Here is a 27,587-nt window from a genome sequence, read left to right as displayed (position 1 = left end):
ATTTTTCAAACGGAACCGAGTGGATGGGGATGGAATGGTGTATTAAGAGGTTTAAACTTGATAAATGGACAAAATATCTGAGTGGAGAAAGGCAAATGGAATTAGGCGCGAGAGGGTCCCAAAACGAAGAAATTGCGATTGGGCTGAAAATCGTGATTAAAATGAGGCGAGACAGAAGAGTGTTGACGGGAATGGTAGTGGTAGTGGAACAATCCTAATCCCCCACCCCCACCCCCAAAATAACATGGAAACTGTCGTTCCAGCCATAAATAGCACACTTTCCTGCACTGTCCAAAACGTTTTACCCAGGTTTTATTAATTTACAGGAGCTAACATAACTTGCTTTGTTATTTTCCATGCCCTTTCCGCCTTTTATTCCTGGGACAAATGCACGCTAAATTAGTGTTTCTCATGAAGACAGATGAGATGCATTTAAAAAAAGTTAATACTTTTTCAAGCTGGGTAGTTTCATATTCTCTCATCAATGATTTCATTCACGGTTATTGTTACAATTTCAGACAAATGCAGCATTTTCATTTTATCTCACACAATGATATCGGCACGGTTGTCAGCCGTTTCATTTTTTGCTCCTCAATTATATTCAAGTATGTCCATTTTCTTTAAAAATGCATCACGATGGTCAGGTGCAATTGATCGTTACAACACTTAAGTTATACACACTGACAAAGGCTCAGCCAGGCGTTTGGCTACTACCTCAGAAGGGGAGTTAATTGACAGATAACTCATCGAATCTACCAGCTGAAATCAAAGTTTATTCTCAAACATGGTGGCGTAAGTGATTGAAGAAGCAATTCAGGACATTCAAGGTTAAATGATTGCATACTTTGCGACTTTAAGTGACATTTAGGAGATCAGGTTTCATTTTTGTCACAGAAAAAAAAATCAAAGTATTGGTCAAAATAAATGTGCATTGTCTCGAAATATCATAATCACTTACCAGGCACACCAATCAAATAGTACATTTTCTTGAAACGGTCCTCAGTGGTGAAGGGGAGATATATTAGCCAAACCTCTACTTTTTAAAAAAAACTTTATTTATTTGTTAAAAAAAATAATATCACATATACAATTAACCATAAACATGAACGTTATATTTTATATATATATATATATATATATGAAAAAAGAAAAGAACACCCCCCCCCACCTTCAGCCAACTCTCCTAAGGAGAGCCATAAAGAAAAAAGAAAAAATATTAAAGAAAAATTAAATATACATATCAAGATCTAATCAATGTAAATTGAAATGTAAATATTCTGAATATAACAACCACTTTTAATAAAAAAATAATTATCACGTGAAACATATGTACGTTTTTCCATTATTAAACAATATTTCATCTCATCATGCCATCTATTAATATCAATCATATTTGTATCTTTCCACGTATTAGCAATACATTTTTTCGCTACGGATAAAGATAAATATACAAAAGCAAACTGAACCTTATCTAATCCCAAGCCTTTCAAAGGTTGCAAACTACCCAATAAAAATACTGTTAGATCTTAAACTATTTTAATCTTATACAGATATTCTAAAAACTATTGAATTTTCTTCCAAAAAGATTGTATGTGTATACATGACCAAACACCATGAAAAAAAGTTTCAACTGTATTGCCACATCTAAAACACAAGTCTGATTCATGAAAACCATACCTTTTTAATTTTTCAGGTGTTAAATATAATTGATGTAAAAAATTATAGTTAATCATTGCATAATGGGCATTTATCAATCTAGTTACACTATCATAACAGATATCTAACCAATCATCTTCTGACAAAATATAACCAGTATCTGCTTCCCATTTACTTTTAGATCTATCCCAACCCTTTTTATCCATACCATTCTGTAATATTTGATACATAGATGAAATATAACCCTTCTCTGGTACCTTCATAAAAAAAGTCTCAAATTTAGGCATTTCAGGTAAAATCATATCTCTACCAAACTTACATCTTACCAAAGATCAAATTTGATAATATAAAAACAAAGAATTCTTATGAATACCAAAACCTTCTCTCATCTGATTAAAAGATAAAAATTTACCCTCTTTAAAACAATCTCCCAAATTTTTTCACACCTTTAAATCTCCACTGCAATAAACTTCGATTATGTATTGAAAAAGGAATAAGTTGATTATTATACAAGAGTCAAAGCCGATCATTTACCCCTAGAGCCTGTCATTTTTCTTTATCCATAACTTCATTAAATGTTTTAACATAGGCACATTATATTGTTGAAACAAATTTATATTCCATCTAAACAAAAATTGATGTATTTCAAATTCAGAAATATTTGCCATCTCAATTTTGGCCCAACTAGGAGGCCATACCAAATCCATCAATGAACTAATAAATTTAAGTTGGGCTGCTTCATAATAATTTTGAAAATGTGGTAAACATAATCCCCGTAACTCATATTTCCAAGTTAATTTATGCAAAGCCACTCTCAAAAATTTACCTCTCCATAAAAACTCCCTATCCATTTTATTCAAATCTCAAAAAAAAATATTATCAGGTAAATACGGAATAGATTGAAATAAATATTGTATACGTGGAAAGATATTCATCTTAATTGTATTTATCCTACCCATTAAATTAATAGGTAAATCTTTCCACTTGATCAAATCAATTTTAATTTTTTTCATTAACAGAACATAATTTAATTTATATAAAGATTGATAATTAACATTCAAAATTACACCCAAATATTTAATTCGATCAGTCCATTTCAAATTAATAATATTCTTATAAACTGAATAATCTCCTTCACTTACCGGTAATATTTCACTTTTTTCCCAATTAACTTTATATCCAGAAAGACATCCATATTGTATTAAACACTCCTTCAAGTGCAAAAGTGACTGAGCTGGGTTTATTAAATACACCAATACCTCATCAGCAAATAAATTAATTTTATACTCCTCGTCTAAAATTTTCATACCTTGTATCTGTGTATTTTGTCTTATCAATTGTGCTAAAAATTCAATCACTAACGCAAACAAAGCTGGTGATAAAGGACAACCCTGACGAGTTGATCGAGATAGCTTAAAGGGTTCAGAAATCAAACCATTCATCAATACTCTAGCTACCGGTTTACTATATAGAGCCCTAATCCAACCAATAAAAAAAGGACCAAACTTGAATTTCTCCAAAACTTTAAACGAAAAGTTCCATTCAATTCTATCAAATGCCTTTTCTGCATCTAGTGATATCACCATCGGATGATCTGAAGATTGTTGAAATCTATTAATCAAACTAATCATGCACAAAATGTTATTTGAAGCATATCTATTCTTTATAAAACCTGTTTGATCGATATGAATCAACTTAGGTAAAAATTTAGCCAATCTATTCGCTAATATTTTAGCTATTATTTTATAATCTACATTTAACAACGAAATTGGTCTATATGAAGATACCTTCAAACGATCTCTATTTTTTTTTGGAATTACTATAATTAAATGACTAGAACAAGACTCAGGTAATTCAGAATGTTCTCCAACTTGACATAATACATCCCCAAACACTGTAGATAAATCATCATAAAAATCTTATAAAATTCAACCAAAAATCCATCATCACCAGGCAATTTACCGTTCGGCATTTCCAGCATAGCAATTTTTATTTCCAAATCAGTAAATGGTTCTTCTAACTCCTGGATATCTGCATTCTCTAATATCGGTAAATTCAACTGTGATTTTAAAAAAAATGAATCGATCCAGTTTCTTGTTTTCCTTCAGATGTATATAACTTTTTATAAAAAGAGTAAAATTCATCATTAATCTCACAAGGTTTACGTAATAAGGGAATTCTGTCTAACAGCATTAATAGTCCTCGAAATCTGTTCTTTCTTTAATTACCACGCAGTACCTTATGTGCTTTCTCTCCCCATTCATAATACTTTTGCTTAATCCTATTAATCACACATTCAAATTGATAAGATTGCAAAGTATTATATTCCAATTTCAACCTAGATAATTTTATTTTCTGATCTTCTGTAGCATCTTTCTGAAATTCCTTTTCTAACTCAATCTGTTTCACTAATTCAAAACTCTGATTTAATAGATTCTTCTTTATTATTTGTCCTCAAATAGGCTTTCATAGCATCCCATAATACAAACTTACTTTGAACAGAATTAGAATTTTCTTTGAAAAAAAATTAATTTGTTTTTATAACCATTCCTTTGATCAGGTTGTCACTCTATCTTATTTTTCAGCTCCATTTCGTCACTAGAGATCCTCCTCACCACAGAGGAGGTGTAATCATTGAATTTATGGATGGGAACACGGTTTTATTCACCGAGTTATCGAAAAGGATATCATGACGATGAAAGGCGTCCAGAAAAGATACACAGAAACATTACTGAGACTTGCAGGCTACTATTTTTGATAGAGACTGGACAGATTAGAACATATCCCTGAATAATAGGAGGTTGAGAGGGTAACTTCAGAGACTTGTATAATCATAAAGGGCAGAGTTAAATTAAATAGTAATAAACTTTCTTACAAGTTAATCTAAAACGAGAGGAGATGCATTGAAAGTGAAGGGATAAATCCGTAAAGGATTCTGAAGGGCACTTTGTCGTACTGTGTACTGGATATATCGAAATAAATATCACAGGAAATGGTGCAGGCAGTTATAATTGTAAAATTTTAAAAAGCAGTAGACAGTTTTATCTATGAGTAGCATTTTGACAGATTTGCACTGAACGCAAGCAAATGGGACTACTTTAGGGAGACAACTTGGTCGGCATGAACAAATTGTGCTGAAGATATTGTTTCTGTACTGCAAAACTGTGGCGCTGTGATTCTTTATGTCTTTATTTAGAAAACATTTGCTGTTAATAACAATGTATTTTACCAGTTCAATTATTTTTTTTATTTTCAAGTGAATCTAGTAGCGATTGTGATCCTGTCCTGAGGTAAATGCGGTCTCTCATCGTGCACCATACACTATCTGGTGGCTATGGCAGCATCGGATCTATTATCCATAATCACTGAGGTCTTTCTCTGGATGATCAGTTATTATTACTTCCCTGGGAGTTTCTTGGATATCACCCCAGTGTGCAATGTTATCCTTGTCCTGAGTCGCGCAAGTACCAATTCTTCTGTTTGGTTCACCGTAGCCTTCACCTTTGATCAATTTGTAGTCATTTGTTGTCAGAAACTTAAAGTGAAGTATTGCACAGAGAGAACGGCGATTGTCGTACTTGGGACCACAGGATGTCTCCTCTTCGTAAAAAACATTCCCTGGTATTTTACACTGAAATCTTGGACAATCATCAATAACGTTTCCGTGGGGCTGTTACAATAAGCCAGGTTATTATTCTGAGCTGGGGTGGGTGGGATTTGATTGGTTTGATACCGTTTTAATGCCTTTACTCCCATTTGCCTTAATATTATTATTCAACGCACTGACAGTCAGACACATTATAGTGGCCAGCCGAGTGCGCGAAGAGCTAAAGAGAAAAGGAAATACAGATAATCGCAATGACCCGGAGATGGAAAGCAGAAAAAAGTTTATCATTTTGCTCTTTGCCTTATCCGGGAGCTTCATACCATTGTGGATGGTATATGTCCTTTATTTCATCTATTATACAATTACAGGAAAAGATCGTAGTGATTTTAACGAATCCGAGAATATATTCCGTCAAGCTGGAACTTTACTCCTGAATTTAAACTGTTGCATAAACACATTCGTCTAAGTGGTGACTCAATCTAAGTTCAGAGATCAACTCTGGGATGCGGTGAAATATCCAATCATTTCATTTGTTCAATGGTGTAATAGTAGCTGCGAGAGGATGATACAGAAACCATGAAGGAGAAAGTTCCATCACCTCTAAGCGAAAGATTCGAACGTGCAGCGTCAGTGTTCTGGGACCTGTTGAAAGAACTGCAGAGAATTATCCCACGACAAAAGGGTATGGGCATAGTACTGCTGAATGGGATTACCATAAATACGTAATTGTGTATCAGTGTGGAGGTGGGGCGGCAAATTGTCTGCTTTATTATATTGGATTCTATTACTATAATTATCAAAACAAAGATCTAGTGTAATGTTGAACTGAACCGGTCAAATTAATGAAGCTGCTCTCATAAAAATGATAATGCTTATTGAACACCTTCCACAAATGAAATGTCTCAAATTAACTCAATGTTAAAACCCTTCAAAATTAAGAACACGGTCTCAATTTTCAACTCTTAATTTTAAAAAGGGTTTTGGTCGCGAAAAACAGTATAACGAGGACAGCCCGTCAATGCATCTTGTTCGTTCTTTTCGGAGCTTATTTTCACACCATTTAAGATCAATAATAATCGTCATCGTTCCTGAAGTAACTCTCAAAAGCACCACAGCTCACTTGTCAAGTGTCTCAAAACATAAAGTACGTCAACCCCAAGTAGAACGGGCAAAAGGAAAAACTTCAATATTGCATTGGAAATTAAAAATACAGAAAAAAAACCAGATCGCTGATATGTAAAGCTCTACGAACCAATACTACAAAGAACGTTTAAATATCAGAAATTGATTCAAATTTTAGTCGACCAATTTAGAGCATTAGCATAGTAAATATTTAAAACGAATGCAACAAATGGGACCAAGAAAAAAAATCTCAGTGTGAGAGCAGCTTGTAGTCACCCAACAATAATTCAGAACATCAGGCTAAAACAATTATCCTCACTTCCCTCACCCAGAAAGACAATGAAACCAGAGAGAAAAGCAGTATATATTTATTGAAATTAATATGTCATGGCACATCTGCCGAACCACCTCAAAATAACAGATATCAATAAAAAAAAACAATTTTTAAAATTATTCATTAACTATTGATGATGTAGTGGAACATATGCCAGAGCCATCGAATCATAGAGCACCTTACATAGCTGCAGCACATCCAAATGACGATGTAACTCAAAATAATTCAGCAACTCAGAATTCAAATATCACAGCAGATGCTTAATTTCAGCCACATTAAATGTCAAATATCCATCAAACATCCCAAAATAAGATATCAGCTGGAGAAATGAAACATCTGAAGTTGCACATCTTGGCACAGTTTAAAAAAAAACAGCCCAGCTCAGTTTCATTCAGGTAACACTAATTAGTCACATCATTGCTTTAGGTGTGGCATTGAGATAGATAGGAACTTTTGTGCAAGCAACCTGGACATGTACGAAGGTGAGGTCCTTCTGGACAGAACTAGGCAAAGTCTCAGGGAAAATTATAGGTAAAGAACTCCCACAGGACCCTGTGGAGTCACGTGATGGAGTAGAAGTCAGTAGGGTAAAACAAGCCCTCTCCATAAAAAAGAAAAAAAGTCAGAAAAGAGAAAGTTCAACAATTATAAAATACAAGAAGTAGAAGATAAAATTGCAGAGAAGAGAAAGAAGATGGCACCTAAGAAGGAAAAAGTAAAAACGAGAAAAAAAGTCACTGGAAAAGAAAGAAGACCGTACCTGCACAAAGGAACAGGCAGTCATGGTGGCGAAGAACGTCCGTTCTCCAAGATTGGTGCTGGCCCTGCGGAGTCGCAATCCCCAGACCAGTGGACTGCAAAAATGGCTCTCTGAGCCAAACAAAACTGCGCAATCAAAGGTAAAAGAACACCAACGGGAGGGGAGGCTCAGCCGACGAGTAGGCAACAACACGGCGACCAGCTGACAGACGCCCGACACCAGGGCTCTCAGCTGGAAGATGAGGGAGGCGGCAGGAGAGGGAGTGAGGTACCAGGTGAGAAAAAAAGTCAACAGGGTGAACGGCAAGAGGAGCAGCAGCAGGAGGCCCAGCAAGAAGAGGCCCAACAAAGTGATACAAGCAACTCATCAGGAAAATCAGAAGAGATACAATACAAAGAGAAGAAAAAGACAAACACAGGTACAGACACAGAAGAAGAAGACCAAGATCTTCACAGAGAAATAGAAGGTAAAACAGATGGACAGAATATAGATAAAGCTTTTTTGAAGAACAAACGAGATCATTAAAAGAATGGTTGTCATTAGAATTTAGTTCAATTAAAAGAAAAATGAAAGGAACAGAAGATAAAATGCAAAGATTAGAACTAGTCATGACAGAAATAGGGAAGAGTAGAAAATGTGGAAGAACGAGAAATGGCTGTAGAAATGGAAGTAAACAACAAGAGGAAAATTGGAAGAAAGTGACCAATTAAAGAGACAAGAGTTGTTATCTCAGAAAATTGATATGTAGGAAAATTATAGTAGACGAAACAACATAAAAATAGTGGTCCTGAAGGAAGATGAAGAAGGCACAGATACGAAGGAATTTATAAAAGAATGGATCTCACAGGTCCTGGGAACAACAGAAATGCAGGAAGAAATGCAAATAGAAAGGGCACACAGAGCACTAGCTCCGAAACTGCAGACACATCAAAAATCTAGATCCATCTTAGTAAATTTTTTTAGATATACAACAAGAGAAAATATACTGGAGCGGGCAAGGAATAAAATTAGAGAAGATAATAAGCCATTGGAATACAAGGGTCAAAAAATATTATTTTTACCCAAACATAAGTTTTGAACTCTTAAAGAAGTGGAAGGAGTTTAATACAGCAAAAATGATTTTATGGAAAAAAGATTATAAATTCATATAACCATATAACTGTTTACGGTGTGGAAACAGGCCTTGTCGGCCCGTCAAGTCCACGCCAGTTCACTTGCCAATGCCCCAGGGCAGAGTTAGTCCCAACAGTGTTTGTTAAGATATCTAGCGGTGCTTAAAATACTTATACCCGGGGTGCAAAACAGGCTGTTCTCAGATCCGGAGGAGGCACAAGAATTTGCAGAGCGTTTGCAGGACAGAAGGAGAGATGAAGAGATGTAATAAGAATGAAGAACGGCGATAAAATGTATATGTAAAGAATTAAAGAGGGAAAAGAGAAGGGAAGGAAGGAAGTAAGGGGATACAAAAAAAGGGAGAGCTTTTTATATGTGTAAAAAAAAGTGTTCTCTGGGGTGGGGTTGGGGGGGAAGAGAATAACTGTCACTGCGAAATCAGTTGACACTTGCGAGCAAGATCATAATCCAAATGGAAAGAGGAGTTGTGGTTGCCCGGCAAGGGTTAAGGGGCAACTCAGAGAAGGGGGCCATTTGGGGTTAAGGTAATATTGGGTGTAGGAATTATTGGAGTATTTATGTTTTAAATGTGTTGTCATGCATTGAGTTTAAAGAGAGAAAACAGATGAAAATGGGGAAAAGGGGGATGGAGGTGGTGAGGAAGGAGAAATTAGATGTAAACAAGATACAAGACAGCTCGTTGAACTATATGACTATAAACATTAATGGAATGCATAAACAAATTAAAAGGAAGAGGCTATTAAATTTACTAAAAAAAGAAAAAATAGATATAGCATTTGTGCAGGAAATGCATCTAACTGAAGTGGAACATAACAAATTAAAGAGAGACTGGGTAGGACACATAGCGGCAGAGATGTAGCTATATTAATTAATAAAAATGTACCAATCAAAATAGAGGAGGAAATAATAGATCCAGCAGGGAGGTATGTAATGATAAAGTGTCAGATATACTCAGAATTTTGGAATTTGTTCAATATATATGCACCTAATGAGGAGGATCAAAAGTTTATGCAGGATATTTTTTTGAAGATTGTAGATACACAAGGAAATACATTGATAGAAGGGGATTTTAACCTTAATTTGGATCCAAAGTTGGATAAAACTGGACAAAAGACAAGCAAAAAGAATAAAGTAGCCAAATTTATGGTTAAATCAATGCAGGAAAAGAAACTTATGGATATATGGAGGAGGCAGCACCCACCCAAGTGAGAAGGAATATTTATATTATTCGAGTAGGCATAAAACATACTCAAAGATTGATATGTTTTTGTTGTTAGCCCATATTCAAGGGAGAGGTAGGAAAACTGAGTTAAAAGCTAGACTACTATTAGATCATTCACCCCTAATATCAGCAATAGAAATGGAGGACATCCCACAAAGAACATATAGATGGAGGTTAAACTCCATGCTACTTAAAATGCAAGAATATAGAGACTTTATTGAATGTAAAATTAAAACATTTTGAAATAAACACTGAATCAGTGAAAGACAAATTTATATTATGCGACACAATGAAAATCTTCATTAGAGGACAAAAAATAAGTTATGTAACTAAGATGAAAAAGGACTACAATTGGGAAATAGAACAGTTGGAAAGGGAGATAGTAAGTACAGGAATGGAACTAGTAAAAAGGGATGATATAACGAAAAAGAGAGAATTGGCGGACAAAAAATAAAACATGAAACATTACTAAGAAACAAGGTGGAGAAGAACATAATGAAAATAATGCATAAGTATTACGAATTGGTAGAAAAAACACAAAACATTAGCCTGGCAACTTATAATAGAATAAGCTAAAAGAACTGTATTGGCATCAAGGAAAAAGGACAAACAAATTACATTTCACCCAATAGAGATTAATGAAAACTTTAAGAAATTTTATGAACAATTATACCAAACTGAGAACGAGGGAAAAGATGATAAAATAGAAGAGTTTTAGCAAAAATTGAACTGCCGAAATTGCAAGAAGAGGAACTGATAAAACCATTTGAAATAGAGGAAGTACAGGATATATTAAAAAAAGCTGCCGAACAATAAAACACCAGGAGAGGATGGATTCCCCATAGAATTCTATAAAACATTTAAAGAGTTATTAATTCCTCCTCTCCTGGAAGTAATGAACCAGGTAGAAGAAACACAAAACTTGCCAGATTAATGTAAGACAGCAATAATTACAGTAATACCAAAGACGGGGAAGGATCCATTAACACCAGCATCATATAGACCAAGATCTCTACTTAACTCAGATTATAAGTTAATAGTGAAATTATTGGCAAACAGATTGGCCGATTGTGTACCAAAAATAGTAAAACAAGATCAAACTGGTTTTATTAAAAGACGAACAGCGGATAATGTCTGTAAACTTATTAATCTAATTCATGCAGTTCAAGGAAACAAGAAGCCAACAGTGGCTGTTGCTTTAGAAGCAGAAAAGGCCTTTGACAGAGTAGAGTAGAACTATCTATTTAAAGTTTTACAGAGGTTCAATCTATCAGAAAAATATATTAATTGAATTAAAGCATTGCATAATGGACCATTGGCGAAGGTAACAGTAAATGGATATGTATCAAGCCAATTGAAATCGATGAGACTGCGGCCTGGCCACGGCTTGGAGGTGAGACTTGCCACGGCCCGGCGGAGCAGCCGGAGGGTCCGAAGTGTTCGGTGCCCGGGGCGCGGACTCGGCCTTTGTTGAATCCCGTGTTGCCCGGGGTGGGGGGGGGGCGGTGGTGAGTGCGGCCTTCGGGAGGGGCCGGTGCCTCGTCCCCCCACAGTAAACGGGTGAGGAGGGGTGAGAGGGCAGAGACCGCGCCTCCTGTCCCACGGAGAGGGTGGAGGGGGGGGGGGGGAAAAAAAAAAATCGGGGAGAAAGGTCCCTGACAACGCGTGTGTCCGGCTGCAGCCCCTGTTTCCCCCCGGCCGCACGGATGAGTGGGGGCTCCCACGCAGGGCAAGGGTGAAAGGAGTCTTGTGGTTATTGAGGCAACAAATTCAAACAGGTCCTGGTCTTGTGGTCAATTTGCAGTTTGTTTTCAGGTTCAAGTTTATTGTCACATGTACAAAGATGCAGTGAGGAAGTTTGTTTTGGAGCAATCTAGCTAGACATCCTGTACATAGTCCAGCAAATAAGCCACAGTGCAGAAGTGTAGTTACAGGGACAGATCAGTTGGTACAAGGTAAAAGCAGCAGGTATGAGGATCATCAGGAGTCTGATAACAGGGGGGAGGAATCTGTTGGAGGGTGATCTCACACTGGTGAATCATCCACATGGGGAGGAGGGGAAAGGGAGTGTGTCTGGGGAGGGGTGAGTCTTTTAATATGTTGCTTGCTTTTAAAAGGCAGTGGGAAGTGGAGGTGGAATAGATTCTCTCCATCAATATTAGTGACTCCGATTATATATTTTTAAACATTATCAATACATCACGGTTAAAGGTTCTCCAGCCCATGAACCTCGTGCTGCCCAATTAACCTATTAATTACAGGGGGTTCATACTGACTCTTAACAGGCAGGACTTGATTCGATCCTGGGTCGTTAGTTATATAATAACATTTCACTAACCGTTTCACCCAATTACAGGAATTGAATCTCATGTCCTGAATTTGGACCAAATAAAGCAGCTGTTTGGAAAAAAAAACAAAACAAAAAAAAAAACAAGCCAATTGAAATCAAGTAGGTCAACTAGTCAGGGATGTTCATTATCCCCCTCATTGTTCGCCTTAGCAATAAAACCATTGGAAAACTGATAAGAACAGAAAATAAAATAGAATGGATAAAAATAAAGGAGAAGGAGTATAAAATCAGTTTATTTGCAGATGACATCATAGTATTCCTAACAGAACCAGAAATATCAATAAAAGAATTACATAAGAAAATGGAGTATGGAAAAATAGCGGGGTACAAGATCAACGCAAATAAAACTGAAGTGATGCCAATGAGTAATGCGGATTATACAGAATTTAAAAAAGAATCACCATTTAAATGGCAAGCACAAGCAATCCAATATCTAGGTATCAGGTTAGATAATAACTTAAGCCACTTGTAAAAACTAAATTATTTAGCTTAAAAGAAATTGCAGTAAGACTTAGAACATTGGAAAGAATTACTACTAACATTGATAGGGAGGGCAAATTACATTAAAAGAGATACAATACTCATTTCAATCGTTACCAATTCCCTTAACAGTGAAATTCTTCAATGAACTAAAGAGAATATGGAAATTCTTGTGGAAAGGAGGGAAACCGAGGGTAGTGTTAGATAAATTAACAGAGAGGTATAACCAAGGTGGTTTGCAGTTATCAAACTTTAAAAATTATTATAGAGCCGCACAATTAAGGTATTTATCAGATTTTTACCAGACAAGGGAAAAACCAGTCTGGACTATAGAACTAGATAAAATAGGGGAGAAGGTAACGGAACATATACTTTATAAGTGGGATGAGAAGCTGGTGCAATAAAATAGCTCACCAGATTTGCATCATTTACTTAATATATGGAAGAAGATCCACTTAGAAAGGAAAAAAAAACAAATTACCAAATACCAAAATTGTTATTTACACAAAACCTACTAATCCCTTTTACAATATATAACCTTTCCTTTTGAGAATGGGAGAGAAAAGGAATCAAAAGAATAGAAAATTGTTTGTTGGGAAATAATTTATTAACATTTGAACAGTTGAAGTACAAATATGGAATAACTCATGGTACAATGTTTGCATATCATCAACTGAAAACTTATTTAAAAGATAAATTGGGAAACAGATTGAGATTACCAGAAGGAAGCAGCTTTGAATATGTGATTACAGACACAATAATAATTAAAAGATTTATAACGAACATGTACATTAAGCTGCAAGATAAGGAAAATGATGAAATAAACTATAAACTAAACAAAAGTGGGAAAAAGATTTAAACAAAGATAAAAAATGAAGCATGAGAAGTTATGTTCTGGAACTATGAAGAATACAACAAATACAAGGTTACACAAGATACAGTATAATTGGTTACACAGGTTATATTATCACACCTCAAAGATAAAAGAATGGGATCCAACAATATCAGATAGATGTTTTCACTGTAAAAAGCTAATGGGAACAACAGTACATGCAATTTGGGCATGTACAAAAGTGAAAAGATCTAAATCACATATTAAATAAAATCACAAAAAAAAACATACCAAAAAATCCAGAGATCTTTCTTTTAAGTAACACAAGTAGTCAGGAATTAGGCCTCAAATTGGATAAAGTGCAAAAAAGATTTATTATGATAGCCTTCACAGTAGCAAAAAAATGTTTAATGTCAACTTGGAAAATGGCAGCGAGCCTGAGAATACACCAATGGTACATGGAAATAAATAAATGTATTCCACTGGAAAAAAAAACATAATTTAATAAATAAAGTCATATTATTTGAACAAAATTGGGAACCATACATGGAACATAACAAAGAGGGCTTGCCTCAGACCTCCACCCCCTAAAATGATAAGACAAAACAACTTGATTCATGTGTCAAAGTAGATGACACATTTTTCTTGTTTATTTTTCATTGTGTGAAGACATTGTTTTATGGTTTTATTGTATTGTATATGTTGAATATTTATTGGTTTTGGAGTGGGGTGGGAAGGGGGGAATAAAGGGAGAAAATGTCACTGTGTATATTTAATGAGAAACATTTGTATATATTTTGGTTGATATGGTTCACAGTGTGAAAAATAAAAAATTATATTTAAAAAATTTCCCACAGGACCCCGAGTTGTTCCTGCTGGGTAAGAGTTAAAATGAAGCTGTCCAAATTCGAAATTCAATTCGTAATGATTGCCTTGGAGATGGCCAGGAAATGCATAGCAGTTATCTGGAAATCCAATGCTTGCCTGAGCAATGGAGCAGGGAGATGCAAGCCTGTGTTCCCCTGGAGAAAGTCACCTATAACTTGAGGGGAAGGTACTGCACCTTCCAAAAAATTTGGCAGCCACATTTGAGGAATATTGGAGCACGGCTGTGAAAAGAGACAACTTTGCCAAGGGGCCTGGCTCACTCAAATTCCTCCCCAATCACTGGGGTGGGGGGGGGGGGGGGGCCAATGAGGATCCGCCTCAGTCCAGCCAAGGAAATACAGGAAAACAAAGTAAAAATCAGACGAATCTCTGGCCGCTGGGCCAAGCTACACTCATAACTCCGGGATATTATTTAATCCCATTTGAACGTTTTAATGTACTAAGTGGTTTTTTTTGCTCTTCAGTTGTCCAATTGTTAAGTGTTTGAGGTCAAAGGAATGTGGTGGTGGGGGGGAGGGAGAAAGGGAAAGGAGTGTTAGGCTTTGCATAGATGGGATTAGGATAAGTTGTAATTGATACAAATTTGTAAAGCTGTGAGTAACGTGTGTAAACTGTTGAGTTCAGTTTTTAAAACTATAAATAACATATTTTTAAAAAGAACACTAATTAAGCAAAAGTAAAACACGAAGGTCTGCATCCACTGAAATTGAAGCATAAACACACTGCTGGAGAAACTCAGCAGGTCCAACAGTGTACTTTATACAGCAAAGATACACACCCAACATTTCAGGCTTAAGCCCTTCAAGCAGAATTGTGGAACTGTAAGGACACATCACAAAGCAAAAAGTACATCAGAAAAATCCGAGATATAGCACATAATAAGTGAGAAATAAATGGTGACGGTAAACAATCTTTTACGATTCTGTTTAGTCTTTTAATTGTGTTTTTTTTCTCGATAAACATCCATCCATCCATCCTGGCATCCCCCCCCCATGCACAGACCCAGTCTCCCTAATATCAGTTGGGGAGACTGTTGTAGATTAAGGGTTTGATTCAAAATGTTTTACATTGTGCTTTCAGCCTGAGGGACAATATATTTAGAGATTCAGGAGTCAAACTACTATTGCCCAAAAGAACCCTACCTCTAAAATACAGCAGATGATGTGACATACTAAGATTTAGTGTGATAACAATAATTTGATAAATAATGGAACATTAAATGAGAACTTACCGGTTCAGTTTGATGATTATTATTTGAGTAATGGGAGTGGTGAGATAATACGAGATCCCATCTGAACATGTGCAGCCAATCTCTGAATCTTGAAAAAGACATCCACTGGTATAATTCTTTCAAAAGAGCGTTTTATTGTGAGGCATACATGATTCACTAGAAACTACCTGAACAATGTTCAAAGTAATTACAGGAAGGCATATTATCTCATCACTCCCATTACTCAAATAATAATCATCAAACTTCGAACTGATAAGTTCTTGTTTAATGCTCTATTTTTCATAATGTTTATTGGCTCGCTAATGAGATTTCAAAGCTTAGTGGTCTCTTTTTCACATGGTTTGAAAGACCACAGGGTAAATCAATGGACCTCCAGAAAGAGTCACAATTCAATCGGCAGCCTGCAAAATTGCTGCAATTAAATTTTGCCCCTCCATCCTCAAAGGTTTATTGTAAAACCTGCTAAAAGTTCTTTCATTTGACCATCCTGCCTGACGGATGATATCCCAAATGGAGACTTCTGTTCTACTAGCAGTAGACATAGCTGCCCCAAAATGAGTGGTGTCCTCAAAGCCTTCATGGTCCTGGGAACGGGGAGTTCTAAGGGGGCACATCTTATCGGAGTCGGGGGCAGTTATGCCATTCTCCATCATGTATCCAAGGATAGCCAGACATTTAGTCCAGAACACACAGATGCTAGAATTGTGAGTGAGGTTCAGGGCTTTTGCTGCATGGAGAAAACTCTGAAAGTTGGTGTCATGGTCCTCCAGTGTATGGCCACAATGGTGAAGTTATCGAGGTAGGGGAAGGTAGCCTTCAACCCATACTCATCTACCATTCTGTCCATCTTCCTCTGGAAAAGATGGAAACCATTAGAAATACAGAAATGGATCCTCTGGAATTGATAGAGACGATCATTAGCCTCAAATGCCATTTTTGGATGGTCTTCGGAACGGATTGGCAACTGGTGACAAGCAGCTTTCAGGTCGATGGTCAAATAGACCCAATACTGCGCAATATCATTCACCACGTCTGCAATCCAAGGGAGGGGTAAGTGTCCAGGAATATGTACCAATAAATAGTTTGGCTATAGTCAGTTACTAGCCTGGACTTGTTTTCCCCTTTTACTACTACCACTTGCTCTCTCCAAGGGCTAGTGCTAGATTCGTTGATACCTTTATTGAGTAGACATTGTATCTCAGACTTTATGAAGTCTCAGTCTGCTGTGCTGTACCTTTTGCTCTTGGTAGCAATAGGTTTGCCATCTGGGGACAGATTTGGGAAGAGAGGTGGGGGCATCAATATTCAATTGCATGTGGGTTCTGATTTTAAGGGCCCTCCATTCCAAACTGTTATGGGGGAGGGGACCAGAATACTTCAAGGACACACTTTTAAGGTGACACAGGAAGTCTAGACCCAACAACACCAGAGCACACAATTCATTAAGTTCATACAGGCGTATTTTACAAAATCCCTCCCCCCACAAAAGGCAAATGTACTATGCAATGTTCTTGAATATGAGTAGAGTGCAAATGAGATGCAAGAAATATACATTAATTGGAAGGATACATCTTTAGGTTGTATTCTTCTACAGTCTGAGAGTCTATGAACCTTTTCAGTATAGGTATTTAGTGGAGTGTTTATTTACATTAACAGTCACTATGGAGTTGCTAAGGTGGTGAGGCCGTCCTGATCTAGAACCACTGAGGCAAGGACTCTGGAGACGCTGTTCTCCTCACTTGAGTGGCCCCCACTGTCCAGGGTTGCCCGTGGGTGAGATGGCGTCTGTCACATTTGTGGACCGAAATGTGAAGTTAATGAAACATTAAACACAAGTTTTATCAGGTAAACTTCTCTGTGCCATTCTTCTCCAGTTTCCTTTGTTCTCTTGCTTGTGCTCTTATCTCTCTCTCATACCACGTGACTTCCGGTACATCTCATACATATTCATTATCATGACATCCCTCCTTTAATCAGAAATAAACTTTACCTTCACTTACCAATATCCCTCGGAAACATACAAACATCGTAACTAATGGTAATATTATAACTCAACTACATAAAATTTACTTCCTACAACATTCATACATGCACTTTATGATATAAGATTAAATACTGTCTCAAAGTTCTTATTAAAATTATGGCACAAAGTCTTCGTATTGTTTGGGCACTTTCCGGTTTCGTTTCGGCCCGCCTGCGATATTGTCGTCGCTTCTCGGTTGTTCACTCTCAGCGTCGGAAATACTGCTCGCCACAGCTTTGGGTGTTTCTGGCGCTCTAGTCACTTCATCAGGAGTGCTGCCTCTGGAACATCATCAGGTCTCTCAGTTTCAGCATCTCGTATTGGCCTTTCAACCTCTTCGCTTGATGTATCTCTGGACTGGTACCTTTTTACACCTGAGACATTTCTCTTATACATGACTCCAGTCGGAGACTTGATTGTCACCATACTGCCACTTCTGGATACGACAGTATAGGGTTGATGGTAATAAGGTGTGTCTAGCTTACCACCAGTTTCATGCCTCACTAGAACATTATCTCCTGGCATGATGTCTGAGTACTTGGCTCCACGTTTCGAATCTGTGTACAGATTTGCTGCACCTTTCTTTTCAGCATCATGGTCCCTCATCTCCTGGTCGTCTTGGATTTCCTTTATTTCTGGCATTTTTGTGCGGATTTTTCTCCCAAAAAATGCTTCTGCAGGACTTTTTCCAGTGGTTGCATGAGGCATTGCTCGATAGACAGCCACATAAGATAGCAATGCTTCTCGCCAATTTTGTCCTTCTGCGAGTGCAATCCTCAATCGTTTTTCAATGGATTGATTTTGTCTCTCTACTTCTCCGTTGGCTTGCGGCCATTTCGGAGTTACTTTATGATGGTGGATACCTGTGGTCCTCATGTATTCCGCAAATGTCTCTGAAATGAATTGTGGACCATTGTCAGAGTATAATGTAACAGGTAATCCATATCTTGCGAATATCTCTGCTAACGCTTGTATTGTTTTTTCAGTGGTTGTGGACTTCAACACTACATACTCATAGTATCTGCTGTAGTAATCTATCACTACCATAATTGATTCACCCGTCGGTAAAGGTCCAAGAAAATCAACAGCTACGTCGATCTATGGTCCTGTCGGGAGTTGCGTACTCCGGATCGGTTCTGGCGGATTACTCCTACTTGTGATTTGACATCCGTGACAAGTTTTAACAAATTTCTCTGCGTCTTTATCACAACTTGGCCACCATACCTTGGTCCTGAGGTTTTTGCTTGGTACATGCGCTAAGGATACGATCTTCGGTCTCAATCTTTGCGGAATCACCAATCTGCAACCTCTTAATACATACTGTCCGATGCAACAAAGTTCGTCTCTAATGTGAATGTAAGCCTTGTGAGTACACTTGTCCCATAGTCCACGCTGTACACATTCTCTTACTTCCATGAGTTCTGGATCACGTTCGGATTCTCTTTCGACTTCCTTCGTAGTCACAGCTTTCGGAGTCGACTGAATAGCTACGAAGCGTACAAAGCTCTCTGTTTCTGTTCCCAATTCTGACTTGGATTGTGGACCACCATCCTTCACCAATCTGGACAGCGGATCAGCAATGTTTGCTTTCCCTGCAATGTGGATTACTTTATATTTGTAGGGTTGTAGTCTGAGTACCCATCTCTTTATTCTGGCACATGATTTTGATCTAGGTGCTTAGATCACCTCTAATGGCTTATGATCTGTGATGAGTTCAAATTCAATGCCGTATAAATATGTATGGAACCTCTCACAGGCCCATACAAGTCCGAGTGCTTCTTTCTCTGTCTGAGAGTATCTTCTTTCCACATCTGATAACAATCTGCTGGCATAGGCAATGATTCTTGGTCCTCCATCATGCATCTGGACCAACACTGCTCCTAAACCAACTGGGCTGGCATCCGCTATGACTTTGGTTGATGCCGCCGGATCGTAATATCCAAGAGTTTTTGCATCTGTCAGGCTTTGCTTCAGCGCTGTGAATGCTTTCTTCTGCTCAGATCCAAAATGAAATAGTACTCCTTTCCTGGTTAGTTTCCTTAGTGGTTCTGCCACTGTAGCGAAATTAGGAATGAACTTTGCACAAAAATTGACCAATCCCAGGAAACTCCTCACCTCTGTTGCGTTCTGAGGTGCACGTGCCTCTGCAATAGCTTTCACCTTGGCCTCTGCAGGGTTTAGTCCTTCCCGTGTAAGTCTGTGTCCCATGAAGTCCATTTCTGACACACTAAACTGGCACTTGTTTCCATTCACGGTAAGGCCTGCCTCCTGTAGTCTAGATAGTACACGCCTCAACCGTTTATCATGCTCTTCCTTCGTTGGTGCATGGACTATAATGTCATCAGAAATGTTGGCAACTCCAGGAATGCCTTGAATCACTCGATGGATTTCATACTGGTAGATCTCCGAAGCTGCATTAATTCCAAATGATAGTCTTTTGTAACGATACAATCCACAGTGAGTCACAAATGTAGTTACATCTCGGGAACCCGGATCCAGCTCTAATTGATGATAGCCCCATTTCAGATCAATTTTTGAGAATATCTTACTGGTAGTTATTTCCTCCACTGTTGGTATAGGGTGTCGTTCTCTAATTATAGCTTCATTGGCTATTCTCATGTCAACACATAGTCTTATCTCACCCTTTGGTTTGGGCACAATCACTACGGGACTGACCCATTGTGTTGAATGTTCCACCGGTTCAATAATGTCTTGTTCGATCAATTCTTTAATTTTGGCTTCGACTTTCCCACGAAGTCCAAATGGAGTTCGGCGCATTGGTTGTGCCTTGGGTTTGACCGTTTCATCTACTACTAGCTTCAATTGTCGACCTTTCAGCTTTCCTACTCCTTGGAAGACTGCGGGGAATTCTTGCTTCATATCCTCGTATGACTGAATTGAATTGACACAAGCTCCAATATGAAGTATTGCCAGGTCTTGCTTCTACTCAGCAATGGTTCTCCCCTCTCTTCTATGACCATAAACTCTGCTTCGGTGTACTTATCTCCAGCTTCAACAGTTGCAGTAAAACATCCAATGGTCTGCAATGGCTTAGTTGCTGTGAATGGATATAGTTTCTTGGAACACTTCTTTGAGGTACAGATGATCTTTTTCCTTTTCAACTTCTCCCATAAATGTCGATCAATCACATTACTGTCACTGCCTGAGTCTACAGTGACCTGAACTGACACTCCACCAATGATCACTGCGACCTTCTCATGACGTACTTCATTCAACGTAAGTTGGTAACAACTCTGTTCCTCCTGGGTATCATCATCGTCACCGTCTATCTGGCAAATGGTATCTTTCTTTCCAGGATACTTTCCTTTCCCCCAGGCTTTGCCTTTGGAAGTTGTACTCTTCCTCTTCTGGTCTGCATTGGACTTGCTTTTGCACTTCTTTGCAAAGTGGTCCTTACCTCCACACTTTCTGCAAACTTTGCCTTTGGCCGGGCAATATGGGTCTTTTCCAAAGTGACCTCGGTTTCCACATCGATAACACTCCACGTCCTGTGTCGGCATATATCTTGGCTGATTATGGCGATGTGAGAGCCTCTTAATTTGCTGGCTTGAGTTGTCTTTCAGGGTCATGGTATGAAATTGCCCTTCAACAGCCTCTAATGCAGCAGCAATGGTTAAAGCATCGGTGAGTTCCAACTCACTCCCTCTTTCCAGTAGACGTCTTCTGAGTTTATCTGATCTGCAGTGCTGTACGACTTGATCCAGTAATTGGTTGTCCAAATCAGCTGGCATGTAATTGCATCCAACACCTAGCTGGCGTAGTCTTGTCACGTACTGAGCAATTGTCTGGCCATGATGAAATATTCCAGCCCCAAAAGTACTGAGTCACAGAGAAATTTCTTATCACCTTGAAGTCGTCTGTAATCCTCTGTAATCTTGTTTAGTCTTTAATTTTCTTCAAGCTTCTTTCATCCTCGTCGCCAATGTCACATTTGTGGCCCGAAATGTGAAGTTAATGAAACATTAAACACAAGTTTTATCAGGTAAACTTCTCTGTGGCTTTCTTCTCCCGTTTCCTTTGTTCTCTTGCTTGTGCTCTTATCTCTCTCTCATACCACCTGACTTCCGGTACATCTCATACATATTCATTATCATGACAGCGTCAACCTTGTGGTGCAGCAAGATGGCTGCCCTCCTTCCTCTGACAATGTTGGCGCGGAATTTGAATTTGAGTCGCAGCAAGATGGCCACTGAGCCTTTTTTGCAACATTTTCTCAAATCCACCCTCCTTCGGCATATAGTGCAGCAACTGGGTTCAGGCAAATTCGGGGCAGATGGCTTGGGGCTGGAATCGAATCTAAGAGTGGTGCACGTCATGGACTTCCTCGAGCTTCCCCTCGCATGGCAAACCCTCACCCAATGCACTTTCTTGCCACAGATGGAGCAAACTGAGTCTTGAGCCAGGCAATGAGATCAGGGATGCTAGCCCTTGGTGCCGGAAAATAACTTCCTAGCTTGTGAGCGCTCCCTAGCACAGGAAGGAACAGCTGTTAGGGCTGGGGTAGCAGTAGCAGCCGGTCCTTGGAAGGGGTCACCTGGGTGAGCGAGCTCACTCGCTTTGAGGTTATCATTCTCGTGTTTGGCCTGTTGCACTGACTGGGCCACTTCAACGTGGCTAGCCAGGTCCTTCTTACCTGACTCAATCAGTTACTGCCTCATGTCCCTCGAGCGGACCCCCGCAACTAGTGTCCCAGATCTGTTACGAACAGGGCCCGTAGCCATTTCGTACCTCCACAGATCCAGCGGGTCATCATCGATGGTCTGCCCTGGCCTTTGGCAACGTAGAATGAATCAGTGTCTCACTAGGACCTCTTTTTGCATTTTCCGGTACAAAGCCTTCAAAGCCTCGATGGCAGCATCATATGCAGTGCAGTCCCTGATGACTGCATACCCTTTCCTTCCTCCCCTCAAAATGTGTGCAGACCTCCTGAGTTCAGCCCTCTGGTCACGGCAGGTAGCCCTGGAAGCAATCTACTCAGTAGCCACGTCGGGGGACAAAGGGTCAATCAGCAGCAGACCTGGCTTGAGCAGCGCTTCCATCTTCTGGGGAATGCTAATAAAGTTAGAACGTGAGTAAAAGCTCTCACGACTGGAGAGCTTTTATAATCTTAGAACCGAGGGTAGGGTCTTCAGAGGGTTCAGGCAGGAAACCAGGGGAGATGAGGGCGGAGCCCGCCATCAGTACAACACACCACTGCACTGCAGAACTAAGCGCCCTTAACAGAATGAAATTGGCCCGAGACAGCAAATAATAAAGTGATGGATCTCCATGCCTGGGTCTTGAGGACTCTCTCGGGCCCGAAACGTTGGTAATAAGTCATGGGATTCAGCTTCGTTCCTCCAGCATTTCTCGGGATTCTGACATCTCCAGCCTTCCGTGTTTTACTCACCTCATTCAAACCGAGCCGCATCTCCCCGATAGCTGCCTCGTTCTCCTCTTCGGTCCGTAGACCGTCCGGCATCGCGAAGAGACGCGCCTTCTTCAAACCGTGATGGGAAGCTGCCTCCGTTACGCATGCGCGTCTTTGAACTGCGTTCGCAGTGGGAAGCGGAAGTGCCATCGAGTTATTGACGGGTCGCGCGCGCGCGCGCGCGCCCGCCCGGCCGAACCCGAGCCCTGAGGGAGGGCGCGCGATGGTCGGACAGTTGTTTAGTGTCGCTCAGGCGTGTGTGTGGTGACTGAGGCGCGATGGGCGCACGTCATGGAGTCGTCCAGAACCGAAAAAAGCCCCTCGGCCTAATTTCTCTCTACAGACCAAGGTACCTCCTTAAACTCATTTGGCCCAGATCCCCTCGAAACCTTTCCTACCCGTGGGCCTGTCGAAATGTTTTTGAACGTTCCCTTCTCTACCTCATCCTCTGGCAGCTTCTTCCGCATCCCATCACCAAGTATAATCCCTTTAAACATTTAACGGCTCGCTTTGAATCTGTGTTCGCTTGTTTTTGGCCTTCTACTCTGTGGAAAACATTGTGATCGTCCATCTTATTTGTGCTACTTCCCTCGATTTGTAAAGGCCTGTTAAGATCACACCTCTGCCTCCTTTGCTGCAGGGAAAGCATCCTGTTCTAACAAGCCCTCCAGTCCTGGCAACACTTTTGTGAATATTTTCTTTACCTGGTCTCACATCATCAAATCCTTCCATAATATGGGAACTGGAATTGCATATTGTTCCATCTCACCAATGTCTAGACCAGCTGTCACATGATGCCTCACTGGAGAGCCCTTTCTGATGACCAAGTTATTTGCCTTCATTGCTTTGTCTACCTGTGTTCCAGCATTCAGGGAACTATGTACTTGGGACCCTACCTCTCTTTCTTCTACAAATACTACCTCCTGCCCTGTCTTATGGTGTGTATGACCTACCCTGGTTTAACGTTCTCATCACTTTGCCCTTGTCTGAATATAATTCCATTGCCCACTTTGTGTTGTGACCTTAAACAACCTACCTTGCTGTTGACCACTCCACCCATTTTGGTATTGTCTGCAAAATTGCATAATGTGCCATTTTCACACTCATTCAAATTATTAATATATGACTACAACAAGGGATCCAGCAGTGATTCAGGCAAAGACCTGCCAGGTGATCTACTTAAGCTGGAGCTTGACAGAATGTGAATTACTCTTACCCTAATGAGGCTAATAAGTTTTTACAATAATTTTACTGCAGTGTTTGAAATAAATTTTGTACATACTTAAAATTTTCCTGGTCATATGGTAGAAAACTTGACTCTGACCTTTCAAATTTGTTCCTCTGCATGCAAACTTGGTATCGGTTCCAATGGTAAGACATAAAAGTGTCTTTTAGTGGCATCATTTGTTTTAGCTCATATCAATATTTTTCCCAATTTATATTGTAAACAGTCTAATGTGGAATGATGTTAATTAGCAACAGCTAATATTTGGACAGGGGAGGAAACTGAACTACATGTTAAATTGAATGTGCCACTAATTAAACCTTATAAAGAAATGATCAATTTATTGATCATCTGAAAATCTTCAATAGAATCTGGTTATGTGTTAAAGTTCTGGGGAAAGCAGCTGATGTATTTTGTTTCATGACAATTTTTTTTACAAAGATTGGCCTCTATTCTTTCCTCTGCCCATCAGCTGGGACTTGCAGATGTGAGATTGGAAAAATTCTCAATGGAGCTGTTGAGTTTTTGCAACTATTAAATTTTAGTCCTCTTATGGTGTGTTTTTTGGAGAAAACTAAAGACTAATTGGGTGCCTAATGGAAGAATGGAAACTTACTTCAGTTCTTTATCCCACGTTCGTACTGATCTATCTGTCTTTACGCACATATCTCACAAAAACACAATGTAAATTGGAAGGGCAGCACCTTTTAATTTGATCTTCAGAATGAATGAACGGAATTAAAATATCAAATTGCCATTCCGAGCATGTATCTTGCAAATAACCCATTTTATCTTTTTTTTCCCTTATGCCTTCTGAGGTTCAGATTTCATTTATCTCCTGAATATACCATCTCCAGATTCACCTTTTGGTGTTCACTAGCCTTTCACCAAGAAGTGAAGTGTTGCTCAGTCTCTCCTTGTAACCACTTAATCTTTTTATTCTATCTACATTCTCCCACCTATGTCTTCCCTCTTTCTACAACTTTTGATGCTTCATTTCTAAGTTTTTCCATTTCTGATAATGCAAAATGTTAATTTTCTTTCCACCTATAGTTTAATCTGCTAGATTTTTGGCATTCTGCTTTATTTCTTATTTCTTGTAACTGCAGTCTTTTGCCTCTAGAGCAAATTTCTTGAATAAGACTGTTTATTCTGCAGAGATACTTAATTAGGGAATTTTATTTCATGCTTGAAGGAATCATTTTGTTTCAATATTAATAAATTCTGAGGTTACATAACTTTAAATTAATAACATGTATCAGTGTACTGTAATAATTTTATAGTAAGTATCATGGCTGCTCAAAATTCTGCAGCTTTATTTTAACTGCAAGTTGGAAATATTGCTGGTTTCCAGAACAGGAATTGTTAAGTACAATGATAGACTCTACATTCCTAAAATGGAAATGATTTCTTGAACCAATTTTATTGTTTTAAACAATCCATTCCCTGCTATGACGACTGAATAAAAAATCAAAGACATTGTGAAATAACTTGAAAAATATCCACAGAAGCTAAAACAAAAAAATCCACTGGAATTAGGGTAATGCTAATGCTGTTAACATTTTTTTTAATTCAACCTTTCCTCTCTCCTGTCAGTTTTCTTCCTCAGCATTTTGAATGTGTGATCAGTCTATGACTCAGCATGATCCCCTTTATCTTCTTATACAGTATCTGTGCTACACTTCTCCTACCTTCATTTGTCCAGGATCCTATCACCAGATTTCACTCCCCAAGACCTTACCATTTTTTTTCGACATTCAGCATGGTAACATGCCCTTCTATCCTACAAGCCTGTGCTGTGTGCACAAGCCAATTAACCTACAACCCGTAAGTTGTTGATGGGTGGGAGTAGTGGATGGAATGTATTCTGCCTGGAGGTCACTGATCAGTGGAGTTCCACAGGGACCGGTTCTGGGACCCTTGCTCTTTGGGATTTTTATAAATGAACTAAATGAAGAAGCAGAAGGATGGGTCAGAAAGTTTACAGGTGATACAAAGGTTGGAGGAGTTTTGGATAGTGCTAAACATTGTCATAGGTTACAAAAGGATACAGACAGGATGCAGAGTTGGTGGGAAAAGTGGCAGAATGTGTGAGAATAATGCATTTTGGAAGATCAAGCCAGAAAGCTGAGTACAGGGTTAATGGTCGGATACTTAACAGTGTGGAGGAACAGAGGGACCTTGAGGTTCAAATTCATACATCTCTCAAGGTTTCTGTGCAGGTTGATAGGATGCTTAAGAGGGCCTGTGGGATGCTGGGCATCATTAATAGGGGGATTGAGTTCCAGAGTCAAGAGATCATGTTACAACTCTACAAATCTCTGGAGAGTCCATATTTGAACATTGTGTTCAGTTCTGATCATCTCATTGTCTTCTTCTGGCTATCCATCCTGTAGGATGATGATGGTTCCTTTCAGTCAGTTTGTGGGGTTTGAAATGTGCATCCTGGAGTGGCTGTACAGGCTGATCCTTGACAGACATTGCTTGGCATATACATGGCAGGTGAGGCTTGGAAGAACAACAGCGGCAGAAGCTTTGCTGTGGCACTTTCCGCACTTTTCCTCTGTTGCCTCTAAGCTTTTTCTCAGTAGCGTCCACATCTTTTCTGATGACGCCCCTCCATCTTGAGCCTGATCCTCCTATGTTGATGGGGAAATGTCAGCTTTGTTGAGGCTCCTGTGCAAAACATCCTTGTAGTCTCTGGCCTCCTCATTTCTGGGTACCACAAGACATTTGGCTATACAAGATGCCCTTGAGCAGACATCCGTCAAGCATTCTGATAACACGACCTGCCCAGCCCAGTTGGGTTGACATCACCAAGGTCCAAACTGCTGGCATTCTGGCTTGAGAAAGGACCTCAACCCCTTTTCTTACCAGGTCATCTTCATCAGAGAATGTAAGTGATGCTGCTGCAGTTGGTCAAGCTGACATAAGTGACTCTGATATAAGCACCACGTCTCAACTCCATATCAGCAAGGCCGATATGACAACAGCCCTGTACACCTTGCACTTTGTAGCCAACCTGATGTTCTGTGACCAAACCTGATCTTTCAGCTGACCAAAGGCAAAGCAGGCCTAGATCTTCGCTCATCTAGAGATGTTGAGGATGTTATTGTGCTGCCCGGGTAGTAAAGCTTGTTGGTGCCATTGAGACAATTATCATCAATGAGGACAGTTGGTTCTTCTTAGCTGATCCAGGAGCCAGTTGGTACAAAACTCCCGTTTTTTTCAAGCTGATTGCCAGTGCTGCTAAGAGCTATAGATTGACAAAGTGACTGGTGATCTGCTGTAG

At 39.2% G+C, this 27,587-nt stretch overlaps 1 protein-coding gene and 1 long non-coding RNA gene across 6 annotated transcripts in view; one reads left to right on the top strand and one right to left on the bottom strand.

Annotated features, from left to right (window-relative positions):
- Window positions 1-5,558: 5,558 nt before the first annotated feature.
- On the bottom strand, window positions 5,559-23,322 carry LOC138764912 (uncharacterized). Its single transcript, XR_011358361.1, has 2 exons — window positions 23,050-23,322; window positions 5,559-5,905 (listed from the first exon to the last, which is right to left on the bottom strand). It is a non-coding gene; the product is annotated as an uncharacterized lncRNA (long non-coding RNA).
- Window positions 23,233-27,587, top strand: part of LOC138764911 (NACHT, LRR and PYD domains-containing protein 3-like) — a 56,623-nt gene continuing 52,268 nt past the window's right edge. For 4 of the 5 annotated variants that reach the window (XM_069941342.1, XM_069941339.1, XM_069941340.1 and 1 more), the window contains exon 1: window positions 23,234-23,419. The gene's annotated coding sequence lies outside the window, so the exon portion shown is untranslated. Of the gene's footprint in view, window positions 23,420-27,587 lie in introns of all 5 variants that reach the window. The other variant, XM_069941346.1, reaches the window with a different exon arrangement.

Source organism: Narcine bancroftii, chromosome 5, assembly GCF_036971445.1.
Source record: "Narcine bancroftii isolate sNarBan1 chromosome 5, sNarBan1.hap1, whole genome shotgun sequence".
NCBI classification, from domain to species: Eukaryota; Metazoa; Chordata; class Chondrichthyes; order Torpediniformes; family Narcinidae; genus Narcine; species Narcine bancroftii.
This window is presented reverse-complemented; position numbering and strand designations above follow the sequence as displayed.